Genomic DNA, 16,997 nt, shown 5'->3' with positions numbered 1-16,997 from the left:
CTTTGGCAGTTGAACTGGCTGCAGAAGCTAGAGGAGGGTTTAAGATTTTTCACTGTAGGGAAGAAGGAGAAATTTTACATATGTAAGAAAAATAGTGAATATGAATATTCTGGTGGCCAAAGAGGAGGGCAGAAACAGTGACCATATCTGGCCCTCAGATACTAATCTCTCCCTTTTTTCGTAACAAAATTTATCAGTGAGCACATTTTTCAGCCTTGCTTTGACTTAGATGTGTTTGTAAAACTAAGTTCTAGTGAACAAGATGTAAGCCAATGGACTTCCATGCTCTTAAGAATCGGTGGACTATATCCTTGCTTTATTTCTCCTTCCTTATTGTTGATAGGGAGATACATTATATGGGTCTAAAGCATCCTCCTTGGAACATGAAATGATAGATATAGGTCACATACACATCAATATAAAATATAATATATATATTATATATATATAAAATATATATAGCATATAGCCAAATATAATACTGTAGTCAAATATAATACAACTACTTTAATTCAAAATTTAGCAAATACATATGAAATGTGACTCAACCAGTCATTTTCAAGGAATAGAAAATCAAAGTAACAGTGCATTAATTGCAAAAAGAGTTTCCTTTCTTCATCCAGCAAATCCTAGTAGGAGATGATTGGTTCAGACTCAGCAAGACCAAGATCCCTTCAAGGACCCAGTATTCTCCCTTTATCTCTGTTCCTTTATCCTCAATATGTTGACATTTTAAAACTTATTTTTATATTGATGGTTATAGGAAGACTACTTCCGTTCCCTTTCTCATACTTCTTTTGAGGCAGAAAGGAAGGTTTTTTTTGTTTTGTTTTGTTTTAACCTTCCTTTAGTTTAGACACGAGTTTTGTTTTGTCTTTTCATCAAGAAAGCAGCATAGCAGCAAGCTTTTCATGGGATTTCATCATTCTGAACTGAGTGTCGCCATCACTGTAGGAGGTACAGAAAATGGGAAAAGTGTGGAGCTCTAGCTTTCACAGTAAGAGGAATTGAGATAAAAGAAACTTGGGAGTGTTTGCTCCTTCTGTGTGTCAGTTTATTTCTAATACAATAACCCTCCAATTAAAAGAGGGCTGTGGTGCATGTACTGAGGACTTTGCCCAGATTTGTTGCATAACCTCTTATAATTAACTGACTTAATGAAAGGATCCACTCAAACTCTGTAGTATATGCATTTCAGTTAAACAAAGAGAAAAAAGTGCAGAGGATATGAAAACATCTTGTTTCATAATTCAAAGATAGATCATCATAGCACTATAGAAGAACTCAAACTAAGCGGCCCTGTACAAAAATAGTCCAGCTCATTTATGCAGAACAAAAGTAGAAATTATATAAAAGTACATGTGATATTCACATCGACTATATTAAAGTGTTACTGATATTGCTAACGTTATGGACAGATGACTCTTGGGTAGTTTTTAAGCCTTAACATGATTTTACTTTGCTCTAAAAGGCAATGTCATTAATTTCATATGAAAAATATGTAAGGCTTTTCAGTGACACTCATGTGTTTATCCTTAAAACTGTTTTCTGAGGAACTATTTTCCATGATTAGCTATTCATTGAGTATTAAGGAATTTACCTTTCCTTCATTATCCCTGGGAGATCAAAGACTTACATAGTTTTTCAGGTTAGATTGGATCCCTTCTAACTTGGTTTAGTAACAACAGACATTTCTTGGTATAACAAAAATTCAGGAAAACTTTAACATTTCGTGCCCATGCTTTTTGAAAATGTATATTTGTTTTGTTATATAAATCTTTTTCAAAAACGCCTTAGTAAGTATAATTTTGATGACAGTTACCTATGGGAAGTTCAAATAAATAAAGGAGACTTTATTTATTTGAGAGAGAGAGAGAGAGAGAGAATGCACACCCAAGCTGAGGGAAGAGCAGAGGGAGAGGGAGAGAGAGAATCTCAAGCAGACTCCCCACATTGAGCCCAATGTGGAGCTCCATCCCACAACCCTGAGATCATGACCTGAGCCAAATCTAGAGTCAGATGCTTACCCAACCGAACCACACAGGAGCCCTGCCTATGGGAATGCATTGATGGTGATTAGGATACCCTCAGACCATCATAGATAATTCATGGGAAATATGGGTTCTGGTATGTAAAATGAATAGGCTAGAGAAACAATTATTACACAAACAAGTGGTTCATGTTTTCCTGTCAGAAGTCCCATCTTATTCTCTCAACATGATTGTATTTATACTGTGTGTGGACATATGTGTGTTGCTGCAGGTATTAGTTTTCATCAAAAGTGACTTCTGAGAATTTTACTCTGCTTTTCAATCTTCATTGATTGAGCAAGACCACAGAGTTTTAGCTAGAAGAGTGACGAGTGTTCATCACTTGAATTTCTTCCCCTCCTACCTAGGGGGAGAAGCTACAGATTTTGCACACACTGAAGAGGATGCATTCATAAATTACCATTTTATCATCCCTATGAACTCCTAAATATTACCCTATAAATAAGATATTTTCTGCCTGCTGCAATGGTTAGAAACATCCAAAAATTTTTTTCTCTTTGCTTTTGTATTTTCATTTGGTAAAATTAGACAAACAAATGTCACATGAAAAATATTAATTTTTACCTCCCATGGTTTTAAATCAATGAGCAAGAAAGATTCAAAGAAGAACTAGGAGATTGTTTAACCTAACTAGTTTACTCTTGTCATGCTGTTAAATAGTGAAGTGGCTGAAAAGAGATTTTGCATTTCCATTGCTATAGTGTTTCTTAGAGGATGGACAGAGTATGGAAAGGAGAAACAGGAAAGGAAGAGAAAAACTTGTTCAAGTAGCTATTTTTCCCCTGTAGTTCTGCTTTGCCCCAAGAAACCTAACATGACCAAATGACCCAGCTTTCAAAAAACAAAACTTACATTAATATGACAATAACACAAACTACCATCAAGGGCCAGAACCCATTGTTGTCAGATGCTTTTACTTTAACATGGAAAAAACATAAATAAAAGATTTCCATAATTCTCTCATGAGTTGACTGAAGGAATGCTGAAAATGCCATCCTGCAATTGTCCGCTGGCTATTTCTTACCCTAGTCCCATCTTTAAGAAACACCATAACAGCCCAGGGAATTGAGTACTAAACAGGGTGTCTCCCCTACCCAGCTGGCATCAGTAGTGTTTTGAAAATATTTCACAGTTGTGCAAATACATTGAATTGACTTTTACTTGTCTATCACATTGTTAATAGGAGATGGCTAGCACCATCTAGCTGCAACACATACAGGATCACATGAACCTTAAGCTCTTGGACCAACAGACACTCAAAAACAATCAGAGAGACTTGAGACCATCTCAGCATTAACATGGAAGCAGCCCCATGGAACTAAATGAAAATATATACAATGTTAACTAGAATTATATATAACGTAGAGGTATGGCTGTTGTTTTTCAATTTTCTAAAATCCAAAGCCAGCATGGGACAAAAGTATCAACTGTCTATTTTGCCTCCAGCTGACTAATAACTTATTTTATTACAAATGCAATTTTTCTTTTATGAAGTATTATTCATGACTATATGCCCACAAATACAAATGCTCTGTAATCTTGAAATTCTCCTGGTTACAATGTATTTTTCCTAGGCTAATATTTCCAGAATACCTCCTAAATCTTTGCAAACTGTTATACAATATTTTGTGCTTTAACATTGTGTAAATTCTAGTCCCTTTAGGGAAAAAATGAAAACAAAAACAAAAACAAAAGACCCTTGAAGTTCTCCTATGTAACTAGGAGAAGAATAAGGTACTAAAATATATATACACACACACACACACACACACACACACACACAACAGCTTAATTCCTTTGAATCAGCCATTTGGTGATAATTTCCTATAAATTTCAATTGTATATAATGTTGTATTTTCTACTCCTCCAAGGTTAAACATTTGTTTTCCATATAAACATAAGGGGTTATCAGGGTAAAATAGAAATACAGGGTGGGTGGGAGATATACAGACTGTTCCTCTTAGGCAAGATGAAATTTAACACATTTGTTCAGTGGCCATTTTTATTCATGACACAGGAATGCACTAATGCTAGTAGTTCACATGAAAAGACATGGTTCAGGAAAGGAATGTATTTCACTCGGATAAATAGCCTACCTTTGAGGGAATAGAAAATCCCACAACAGAAACTTGGCAAGAATTTGCCTGTAATGAGTTAGTTCAATTGAGAGAGGGATTTAGCATTGTTTCTTTTCCAGGAGATGAATGATTAAAAATACTCCCTATACCAGGTGCTCTATGTTGCTCTTGACCTTCATCCCCATCTATGTTTGCAGGTGTTCCTTCAGTTTTACAGGGGTAAACATTGTCTTTCTATGTCTCCATGAGGTGTAATTTTAGTGGCAAGCATTGTGGATGAGTGCAGTCACTTCTTTTGCCATTGCAGATAAATTTTCAACAAGAGGCTCCAAAATCACATCTATAAAACTTGGATGTGTATCAAGGGAAATGGAAAAGGTGCCAACATTTGTATATACTGTGCATTATGAGTATGGAACTGTAACTTGATACTTGCGTTCAGGTGAACTTAAAGAATTTAAGTTTAATAAAATATTTAATATTATATCCAATTTCTCTTGATAAGTTTAAAAATAAAAACTGGGGAAGATAGAATAATTTTGTTTGCATAACATTGCTTTGGTTGACATCCCGTTGGAATCTGATTACCTTTTAAGCTCATTTGTTGATTCACTGAAGAGATACAGCCTTATAGATTCCCTATTGTGATTGTTCCATGGAAGAGGTAGAATAGAAGAGAGAAAATGGATTAAGAAGAAAAAACACAAAGTGACTTTACCATACCATTGCTACCGGGAACAAGATAAAGAAAAGCTGCCCTGCCCCTGAACTGTGACTCTGCCTCCAAACTGAGCTGCAAGAAACAGGGAAGATACATTGCAGACAGAGTAAATCTGAAGCTGTTGGTTTGTCATTCTCTCTCGCTCATCTATCATGTATATGTCATCTATCATCCATCTATCTACATAGCTACCGATTATCTATCTATCTTAAGAAAACTCTTATATTGCAAAATACTTGTTTAAAATTAGGGAGGTTACAAGGATTTACAGAAGCTAATCTGTACTACTTTTCTGAGTTGCAACTTTTACAATTGTGCTTCCATATCTGACTTTAAGAATTCTGGGTATTAATTCCGGTGGGCGTTATTGAGTCATTTTACTAGTTTGGGGAGTTGAAGTAGAGCAATACCATGATGACACGAATATGGAGGGGACTTTGTGAAACTGTAATCAATGGTTAAAAAGCACCTGCAGTAAAAACGTAAGTGCGTAAGTGGCAGTAATAAAGCAGCTATCTATAAATGGTAAAGAAATTCCCTTAGTGGAGTCCAAACAAAAAAGGCTAGAAGACGATGTGAAGCCAAACTTTGAAAAATAGTATTTATCTTTATTTTTAATCACTATATCTCATTAATGTATTGGGACTGTGTTTTTGTCCCCAAAATTGGAACTGTGTACTGTGTTATTTTATTTTTCAGGTGATTGGTGTCCTAATGATTAAAAGGGTCCTTCCTGGACCTGCCCAATTTATAGTCACTTTTAGGACTGTTGGGCCAAAAAGACCTAAACCAAAGTAAAATGGACAACTCAAAACTCAAATTAAAGTAAAGTAAAACATGAAATTTAGAAAAAAAAAGGAATAAATTTAATTACCAACATAATTCTATGTTATATTTTTTTTAAAAGGAAAAGTAAAACTCCTATTTAATATCAAAAAAGACTGAACCTTTCATCCTGTCTTCATTCTTTCTTCTACTTATCAATGTACATCCTTGGTATCCAGAAAGGAGCTAATTCTGCATTTTAGAGCCAGCAATAATAATAATAATAATAGATATATTGAACCTGAGATGTGTTGTTTGTTCTTAGATATTACTTGATATTCCTACAGAGGACAAATAGTCCAGCCTGAAGACAGCTCTAATAGTTGACAAACATAGATGATTTGTGCATTGAAAAGGGAAGCAATAGCAGTTGATAAGAATAAAGTGGAGTCTTTTGAAAAATTCATGAGAATATAATAATGATAACGGGGGACTCTATCACAAATTATAATAAAATTAATTGGCATACATATATAAATTTCTTGATCAATAAAAATTCTGTGAACAGGAATTTCAAAAATGTAACTGAAAATAGAGATGTGGGCCCATGAAGAGTGTAAACCTGGTGATTCACAGACCTGTACCCCTGGGGATAAAAATATATGTTTATAAAAAATAAAAAATTGAATTTGCATTTAAAAAAAAATTTGTGTAGAATGTTAAAGAATTAGTCTTTTTGACATGTCTCTGTTTTTTAAGAATCAAATTACTTTGGCATCTTCTACTTTGCTTACTCAGCCTGCCAGACTTTGGAAATCCCACTGCGTCAATGTGAGACAGTGCTTTTGGCTATCACTTGGGATCCCACCAGGATATGTGGACCCCAATTTTGGAAAAAGGGACTGTGCTTGAGGACAAGTTATACAAGGTGTGATCTGACTCTGTGTTTTTATCAGGGTTGTGTGATTATGCTTTAAGTTCATTTGGAGGGGAAAAAATTCTGAAATTTATATTTGGAAGTAAAGCAGAGGTCCTGAGAAACTCTTCTTGGACCATGCAAAATGCACCATGGAAGACTTTTAGTCTACAAGGTAAATTAGAGTGACACACAATGGAAAAAATATTGTGGTTAAGTCATAAGGGGAAATCGTGTGATATTTTGGAATTTATTGCAAAAGTGATGAAAAATTGAGTAGAAATGTGTAGAAATTACAGGGTTTGGTAAACATGCCAGTATTTGCACTGACCGTACTTAGATTAAAATGAAATTGGTCAAAATTCTCTATGATAATAAAATGGTATCACTCCTAGATGCAATACTACAGCCCAGGTAAAAGGATGCCAACCTTTAGAAATTGAGACACTTGAAAGTGTATTAACAGCAGCATGATAAGGAGAGTTACAATAAAAGTGATGATAAAGTCTTTGAAATAGAGGCTAACTCAGTTTACGGATAATTGCTGAGACGTGCAGTTCTAATTAATTTAAAGAAGGAAAGAAAGGAAACACGAGCTCTTTGAATCTCAAAAATACCATTACAGGAACTGTGCTTAGAGACATGATGGAAAACTTGCTACATCCTAGGTTGCACATCTGGCAAATGTGAAACAGTCTTGTGCTAAGAGTCTTGTGCAAAGGAGACAGCACTTATGGCTTTATGATCACAAAAAAACACAGGTCTCTTCAAGTCCTGAAGCAAAGAAATTGTCTGTGGGCCTAAAAATGTAAACGTAACCAGGCAGATCTGGGGTGGTATTAAAACTGGTTCCAATGATCAAGGAATCGTCTTCGGTTAGTGTAATGTATTATAAAAGAATAAGTAAAACAAAAGAATGAGGAGATGAAATATTAAATGATGAAATAATAAATATAGTAGTTTCAGGGAGATATTAATATTTAGAAAGAGACATGACCAATGTTGATTGATAGAGTTGATTAAAGGGAAATTCTATTACATAGTGAAAGTGAAATGAAACATTTTTTTTGAAAATTTTATTTATTTATTTGACAGAGGAGAGACAGCGAGAGAAGGAACATAAGCAGGGAGAGTGCGACAGGGAGAAGCAAGCTTCCTGCTGAGCAGGGAGCCATATGCTGGGCTCAATCCTAGGACCCTGTGATCGTGACCTGAGCCAAAGGCAGATGCTTAACGACGGAGCCACCCAGGCACCCCTGAAACATTTACTTTTAAAAATAAATAAAATTATGTAGTAAACTTAATTCAGCTACAGAACTGAAGCTCACTGTGAATCTTTTATAGGAACATGAGCCCCAAAGAGAATGGAGTTATGATAACCATATGGATAGAGGTGAGCTTTTTGTATTTTTGAATTAACATAGTAAATTCAAGAAAAATTACACAGATCAACCAGATGTTAAGAAGATATAAAATCAATGGTAAAAATCAAGCCAAATTATGAAATAATCTGGATTTTTACTGATTGTCAAGAGATAAGAAGAAGAAGAAAAAGGCATTGATTGATAGGTTCAAGGTCTCTAACAATACTAAAATTGGGTGAGGGGCACCAGAGTGGCTACGTTGGTTAAGCATATGACTCGGTTTCAGTTCAGGTTGTGATCTAAGGGTTGTGAGCTCAAACCCCATATTGGGCTCCATGCTGGGCATGGATACCTGCCTAAGATTCTCTCTCCTACTCACTCTCTCCCTCCCTTCTTTATAAAAGAAAAAAAAAAAAAAAAGGCTTAAATTGGGTAAACCAGTCCTTATGGTCCTGGCAATAGAACCTTCAAGCTAGGGGCGTCTGGGTGGCTCAGTGGTTTGGGCTGCTGCCTTCAGCTCGGGTCATGATCTCAGGGTCCTGGGATCGAGCCCCGCATCGGGCTCCCTGCTCCGCAGAAAACCTGCTTCCCTCTCTCTCTCTCTCTGCCTGCCTCTCTGCCTACTTGTGATCTCTGTCAAATAAATAAATAAAATCTTTTAAAAAAATAAAAAGAACCTTCAAGCTAATAACATTATCATGAGAAAAATCTCATTTAAAGGAAATAAGCAGTAATAAAATCTTGTGAGCTTAACCTTGGGGCAAGAACGAGAAAGGATTTTGCTTTAGTTTGTGCTATTGATAAAGAATGAATTCATGCAGCTGGGGAAGAATTTGAGTTGTATATAAAAGAGCCGTTGAATGTGCTGCTGGAGACTGTTGGTTATTACTTATTACATGATCAGATCAGTGTGTGCACTAAATCACACAATTTGATATTTGCCTTGCATCATCAATTCTTCCCATTGGCTTTGCTGCCAAAATGAACTATGTATTGGAAAAAAGAAACTCACTTTCACTTTTATTTGCCCTGGAATCAGAGCCATCATTGCGAACTGCAATTATATATTCTCCCAGAGTATTGGGAGTTGCGACTGCCTAGTATAATTGTTGAGCTTGGCATCAAAAGGGACCCTTCTTCTACCATCAGGATGCCTAGAGTTTCTTTTCCAGTCTTGTGTACACCTTCTCACTATCAAAAATATAAGCCTCATAAACACATAAAACTGACTATTATCCTTTATATGAAATGAAATATCAAAGAGAATAAAATCTTATTGGGCTTCTATTAGAAGAACATGAGCCAGAGTTATGATGGCCATGTGCAGAGAAGGGCACTCTTTTCCCTGTGAATCCATATAATTATACAATTCTCTGATTTATATTATATCAGTACAGGGATTTTCAGTTTCATAAATGATAGTGCCTATTACCATTTTATTGCCTATTCACTTATTGGGTATTTACAGCTTCTGACTGTCGCATTATGTCCCAATAAAAATGGATAAACCCCAGTTTAATTTCAGTCAAAATCAGGTCATAGAAATCCATTCTGAAATACGAATAATAAATAGTGAAATGGTATTTCCATCTGAGATTTTGAGCAGAACCATGGCATGAAATGGCTGAGTGAGGACATATGGATGGAAGTTATATATCAGTAAACTAGCTTCCAAATATGATGTTTTAAGAAGTTTTCAATTCATCTTTAAGGAAACAAAATAAATGACTCAAACAGAATCATGATGGGCTTCTGACTAGCTGTGGCCCAAATACTTGTGATGACAAGATTTCTCATAGCCTTCAGATTCACATAGAACTAACTAAAATACTTTACAAACCTGTAAAATTTCTTTTTTTCAAATTCTTTCAAATTAGATTTAGTTTCCCTTGTATGTGATTTTTTTCCACTCTGTACTTCCTTTTATGTAGGGGTCATCACAGATCATCAAATTCTTTGTTCCCAAAATTAGAACCTTCATGAGGGTAGACCCAGGTCAGGCTTAGATAGAGCAGCAATCATGGCACTTAGAACAGAGGCTGTGAGAAAGCCATCATTTGACAAAAGGAATATATTCAATGAACCACAAATTAAAGTAGTAACTTCTAATACAAATGCTTTCTGTGCACTAGCATGTACCCTGTCAGTCACACATCTTCCGAAATAACTGAAAATTATAGGCAAACTAATCCCTAACATGGTTTTGCAGTGTTACACTAATATAGCTCTTTCAATTTAGAGAATGTAAAGTGCCTATTTTGGCAAAGCAAGAACTATGTTGAAAGAGTAATACATGTATATATAATATATTGGACTTGAGGAAATGTCACAGCACTCATATCACCTGATCAGTTTTCCTAGTCATTCATATCATAATTTAGTTCATACAGTCCATCACATTTAAAAGGTTAAGGCAGAAAGCCGGAGGATGTTGCCAAATTTACAACAGTATTTATAAATATTCATGAACCTATAGCATTTCCTCAAGATGCCCTTTGACAAACTTTCCAGGAGAATTGAGACTTTGTCAAGATTTCAAAGATCACATGATTGATGGTTCTAGTAGCTTTTTCTAAATATGCAATAGTTCTTCTCATCACTAGAAGTTGTTGAAAGTCTTTGGGAGCACATATGTTCATACCAATAGTAATTAGTCACTAAGGATCCAATCAGACCCCTTTACCATAGGAAGTAATTACCAGCTTACCCAGGACATGATCTGGGAAACTCAAACTTAAAAGAGAGATGCTGAACTATTCAAACTGGACCCATTCACATAAAACTTAAAAAGATGGACCATTTATTCACACATTGTGTTCTGAAAACAATTATGCACATCTGGTTGCTTATGTCACTAGGGTGTATGTCAAATCTTATTAATGAAATGAGACTGTAGATCACTATGAAATTATGCAATACTTTCAACCCTCTCTATTTAATCAAATTATTATTCTTCTGGATAAAGAAGAGGAGATAGGGGAATACTTAAAAAAAATACTGGCAAAGTTGACTGGGTAAATATTACCTATCAGAAATTATAAGGTTTAAGGAAGAAGATGGAATGTGAGAGCATACTCTCCTGCTCCCTGTAAGAGTAACATCTAATTTAATTTTGGGGGGAAAGTATTGCACACTATTCAATACAAGCCTTAAAATGTTGGTCATTCCACACATGGTAAGGCATCTTAATGAAATGATTGGAATTATAGAAAATGCTGATAGAACATTACTATAATAATCAGCAACTGGAAATATCCCAAATATCCAGCGATAGGAAGATTATTATTATATTGATATTTAAGTAATTAAAAATAGTTATAAAGAATTTTTAAGAAATAGGCTTGCTTAGACAAAAGAAAGAATAAACAGACTTCTGAATTACATGCGAAATTTTATAAATTCTATAGAAGTAGAGTGTGATAACAATGATTTCAATATATGCATAGAAAAAATGGAATGAAAATTGAGTTCATATTGATATTTTAGACTTCTGGTATTTCATCAGAAAATCTCACTTTAGTATTTTTTAAAGCAGATTTGATGATTTAGGGCAGTTTTAGGTCAAAGCAAAATTGGACAAAAAGTACAAGGAATTCCTGTGTACCCACTGACTCCACAAAAGCACAACCTCCCACACTATCAACATTCCACTGAACCTATATTAACCTATATTGACACAGCATTATTACACAAAGTTTATAATTTATACTATATTTATAATTTATATTTATATTTGTATTATATTTATATTAGGATTCACTCTCAGTGTTGTCCATTCTATGGGATTTGACAAGGAATTACCATTATAATATTTCACAGAACAGTTTCATTGCCCTAAAATTTCTCTGTACTCTGCTTACTCAACTCTCTCTCCCAACCCCAACCTCCCTGATTTTACTTTTATTGGAAAGTCATATAGTCCAGAGTGTCATATAGTTGGAATGATACAGTAAGTAGCCTTTTCAGATTGGCTTTTTTTTTTCACTTAGTAATATGTATTAAATGTTCCTCTACATCTTTTCATGGCTTGATAGCTCATTTCCTTTTAGCTCTGAATACTATTTCATTGTCTGGATGTACATGAGTACTCAAGGCTGATACAGGCTGGCTTCAGTATTGAATTTCAGAATTATAAAATAGAATGCACATTAGTGACTCCTACATTCACTCTATAGTTACAGTGTACCATAAAAAGAATTCTGCTGGAAATAGCCACATTGTATATAAAATGTGTTTTATTGGGAAGTAGAAAGGACAAAATAAAAAACAAGTGTCATATGTTATAACCAGAGTTATACTTTATATATTAAAGTTTCTAATTATTTTTCGTGGAGGCATTTCCTATTTTGAGATCCTAAAATCATGAGGCTAAGCATTTTCACAGGTGACTGGGGGCTTTGAGGTAAAAGCCATGGAGACTTGCCAGTCGTCCCCAGGGATAAGGGATTTGGCCCTGATATTTTCTGTAGGAACTTTCCTTTCTGAATCAGCCCCAAAGTGGTGGTTGGATTCCACCAAAATAATTGAACCTATACATTTGGCTGCACTTGTTTTCTCAAAAATAAGGGTTTTCTCCATTATTTTGTTTTTGCTCTGTTTTTTCCTAGGGACCTTGCTTTGAAAATTATTCCAATACCATCACCACAAGGTAATGTGTCAGTTGTAAGATTCCTGACCTGAGAAACAAGCTCAAATGCCTCCAGTGCCTAACCACGAGTTCTCTGTGGGACATCTCAGAATCCTGGGGACAATGTTAAAAGAAAAGGTATGTCAAGCCACAAAGTTCCAGAATTATCGCTAACATTCATCTCTGTGAGGAGGCCTTGCTTTAGCTTCATTAACACAAATTCTGACAAGTTGACCCTTTTGTAAAATCCCAAATGTCCATGTGTATTTATTCCTACAATTTCTTAACATTCTTCATTTATTTATTTATTTTAAAACAATGTACTGGTTTATTTATAAGGATAAGATTATTTCCTTGGTAATAAATTCAAGAGGAGGTGAGAGTTTTCTATTCATTTGGATGTCCCCTCCCTAACAAGCAGGGCAGCAGGTTCTAGGACAAGCTAAAATCATCCCCCATTGAAAAAAAGGGGAAAAAAAAAGTTACTCCTTAAAAGTCCTGGGGCAGGGGTTAAACAAATTTTTATTTTTTACTTTTTTAATTTTATTGTTATTATTATTATTATTTAGTGATTGCTGTTTTTGAATGCTGAGGCTTAGGAAGAAGTTTCCACTGGGTTCAGAAGGAAGGTGTGACTTCTGCCTAGTGTTGGAGGGGTAAGGGTAAGAATAGGGCCCATGCAGTCTGGCCTCTTAACCACAGAAGCCAAGATGATGTCTGCTGGCTTCTCCTCTGAACTTCTTCTTTTTTATTTTTTAATTTATTTTTTATTTATTTTCAGCATAACAGTATTCATTATTTTTGCACCACACCCAGTGCTCCATGCAATCCGCACCCTCTATAATACCCACCACCTGGTACCCCAACCTCCCACCCCCCCACCACTTCAAACCCGTCAGATTGTTTTTCAGAGTCCATAGTCTCTCATGATTCACCTCCCCTTCCAATTTCCCCCAACTCCCTTCTCCTCTCTAACTCCCCATGTCCTCCATGCTATTTGTTATGCTCTACAAATAAGTGAAACCATATGATAATTGACTCTCTCTCCTAGACTTATTTCACTCAGCATAATCTCTTCCAGTCCCGTCCATGCTGCTACAAAAGTTGGGTATTCATCCTTTCTGATGGAGGCATAATACTCCATAGTGTATATGAACCACATTTTCCTTATCCATTCGTCCATTGAAGGGCATCTTTGTTCTTTCCACAGTTTGGTGATCGTGGCCATAGCTGCTATAAACATTGGGGTACAGATAGCCCTTCTTTTCACAACATCTGTATCCTTGGGGTAAATACCCAGGAGTGCAATTGCAGGGTCATAGGGAAGTTCTATTTTTAATTTCTTGAGGAATCTCCACACTGTTCTCCAAAGAGGCTGCACCAACTTGCACTGCATCCTCCGAACTTCTTGCTGTCATCTACTTTCTTACTGAATCCAAAAGCAGCAGTTGGGAGCACACAAAGATGCTGTGACCATCCTGGAACACACCAGCCAGGAGGAATGTGTGGGTGTTCTTGTTACCTGGAACTTTGGGCTCCATAAGGGGACATTCCCAGGAATTTCACCATATTGCCCACAGTCTCTTCAAGTGTCTTGAGGGTAGACTAGGTGAATGTTTCCTCCTTCTCAAACTCATTCCCTACCTCAACCCAGACTGTTTCAAAGTTCAACTTCCTGACCTTTCAGATGCAGTCAGCCATGATGAATCCCAGATCTTCCAGCACATATTCATCTTCATAGCCCTCATCACAAGTCTCGTCAATGGTGGGGTCACAGTCCTGACAGTGAACTTCATTATGCAGCTGAATGTGCAAGATGCAGCTGTGGGGTCTTCCTTGGACCGTGCCACCAGTGTGCAACAGGTCCCAGGCTGGTTGTAGGGTAAGCTTTGGGCATCCATGTAACAGAGCACTTTGCAGGCTTCAATGGGCTCCACCTGCGCTGTACCATTCTCCAAAGTCTGTTCACTGAGTGTGTTTGTGCAATTAAACTGGAACTCCATGTGTGTTTGGTGCTATGATAACATACTCTGTCTCTGACTCAGTGAGGGTAACAGCAAGGACTTGAAGAGGCGAACTCACCCATGGAACTCTGGTACTTTTGTTAGTGGCTCCTGGAAGATCCCTTGCCAGGTGGCTGCTACTTTCTCAGGCTGCTTGGCAGCTATGATGAAGGTGCTTTTGGTTCTCTGATCTGCCATTGGCATGGTGGCCAGGGGAACAGACTGGAGGCTAAAAGGTTTTTTTGGATGGCTCTAGGGTATACTGCTTCAGAGCTCTCTCTAGACCAGTGATGGAAATAGTCAGACCATTTAGGATATAGACTGAATTGAGGGCCTTCTCCTTCTGCTCCAGGATATTGAGATAGTGGGAAGCTTGGTCCCTTACTTCACTGTCATCATTCATCACACATCTCTTCAGCAACGTCAGGATACTGAGTGACATCTCTTCTTTCTGGGCTCCAAATTTGGGCAGAGCACTCACAGCACCTGCCTTAACCTCCTCATGCTTCAGGACCAAGCAGTCATACACGAAGCATGTATGTGGAGGGGTTGTTGGTCTTGGGTCGCTCCTGGCTCAGGAGATTCAGGACATGGGTGGCCAACATGGTGAACTTGAAATCCTCGATGAACTCACATAGGTTCTGAAGCCTGATCTCCTTGTTCTCTGAGTTCTTCTTAGTGATTCTGATAATACAGTCTATGATGGCCTACTCATACTCAAAACCACCATCTTCTCACAGCATGATGAATAGGAAGTTCATGACCACAGAGGATACTTCTGACACATGGCAGTCTGGACCACCACCACCTTGAACCCATCCAAGATCTCCGACATGAAGGATGGGATCTGCTTCATGAGGCAGATTTGTTCTCAGTCTCATTCAAATATGCAACCAGCTTCTCCAGGTCCAGACTGCAGGCCATCACTGCTGACAGATTCTCCAGGACCACTTTATTGAGGGTGTGCACAGCAGTGACCTTGGGTGAACTGCAGAAGAGCTGGAGCATTGATGGAGCTGGGGCCAGCTTTTGACACTGCAGCCTGGCAGATTCACAATGTATGAGATAACTTTGTACACCATCATCTTGCACTTGTTGGCAAGAAGCTAACAGTGACGTCAAACAGTGGGCTGTCATGACTGCCATCCTCCTCCTCCAACTGCTTGCAGCCACCTGGATCATCATGCAGTAGGCAAAGGGAGACTTGAGATTATGCTGGGTGAACTTGATAATCAGCTTATTGACAGCCAGGTGGTCATTCTTATGTGCAGGGTAGAGGAACCCCAGCACATAGTACTGGGCCATGGGGTTATCACTGGATGCCACCTACTCGGTCTCATTCACCCAGAGCTTGATCTTATCAAAGCTGCACTCCAGCAGGTGCAGGGAGGATACCAGGGAAGTGATGGAGACACTGGGCACCTTGGCCATGATGGCCTGCTTCGTGTAGCACTCAATAGCCTGCAGCATAGTGCTATCACTTATCTGGCAAAGGACATGTAGAGCCAGACCTTTTGGCTGTCTTCTTCCCTGGTCGTGTCCTTTGTCAGGCTTCTGGTGATGATAATGTCATCCTCATCAATGCAAGAGATCTCCCTGATGACTAAGTAGTACATCCAATGGAGTATGGGATCATTGGACTGAAAGAGCTCAGTCATGGCAAAGAAGTCCCTGGTCACATCAGTGGTCCCTAGGTGTTCCCCCTGGTTTATGAAGTAAAGGATCTTGGTGAGGATGTAGGCAAATTTTCAAGGGCTAACCAGAGTGTCAATAAACACATGGACCTCCTGGAGTACTGTGCTCTTCTCAAGATGCTGGGATGGGTTGGAGCCTCCACCTGCTTCCTTGTTTCTCTTGTTGAACTGCTGCAGCATGGTGGTGGCGGCCAGGTGCCGACAAGAGTAATAGCCCTTTGTTAGACAGCTGCAGTGAGCATCAGTGGTCTGGCTGAGGTTCCACACAGGCCACCTCCCTGTGGCCATATCACCCTGCACGTTAACATTCTCTTAGTATAAACTTTCAACAACAGCAACAACAACAACGATAACATCAACAACACACACACACACACACAGAAAAGAAAAGAAAAGAAAAAAGAAAGAAAGAAAGCAAAGGAAAGGAAAACGAAAGAAAAGGAAAGGAAAATGAAATAGAAGTATTGTGTTAATCTCCACTCAGACCTTTGACCTGAACCAGGCTTCTACCTAGATAAATGTGGGTGTAGTCAAGATGGAAAAGCTTATTTTATCAGCTCTGAATATAGACAAAGCTCCAAGTGTAGATGGTTTTAGGTGCCACCCTGAGAATCTCCAAGATCTATAGCCTCTATGGCATTTTAATAAGATTGTTCATCTGATTTAATCAGTTAGAAACTTCCTTAAAAAATGTGCAGATCTATGAATGACGGCTGTGGCAGTTTTGGACAATGGGGAATTTTGAAATATGCACTTATGGAAATGTAAAGGGACTGAG

General features: G+C 37.6%; 1 pseudogene across 1 annotated transcript; it reads right to left on the bottom strand.

Annotated features, from left to right (window-relative positions):
• Nucleotides 1-13,940: 13,940 nt before the first annotated feature.
• On the bottom strand, nucleotides 13,941-16,507 carry LOC309848053 (coatomer subunit gamma-1 pseudogene; annotated as a pseudogene). Its single transcript has one exon. The product of its transcript is annotated as a coatomer subunit gamma-1 pseudogene (transcript).
• Nucleotides 16,508-16,997: the final 490 nt, after the last annotated feature.

The sequence above is a fragment of the Mustela nivalis genome (assembly GCF_964662115.1).
Source record: "Mustela nivalis genome assembly, chromosome: 14".
In the NCBI taxonomy this organism is placed as follows: Eukaryota; Metazoa; Chordata; class Mammalia; order Carnivora; family Mustelidae; genus Mustela; species Mustela nivalis.
The sequence above is the reverse complement of the archived record's forward strand: the minus strand, read 5'-3'. Positions and strand labels throughout refer to the sequence as shown.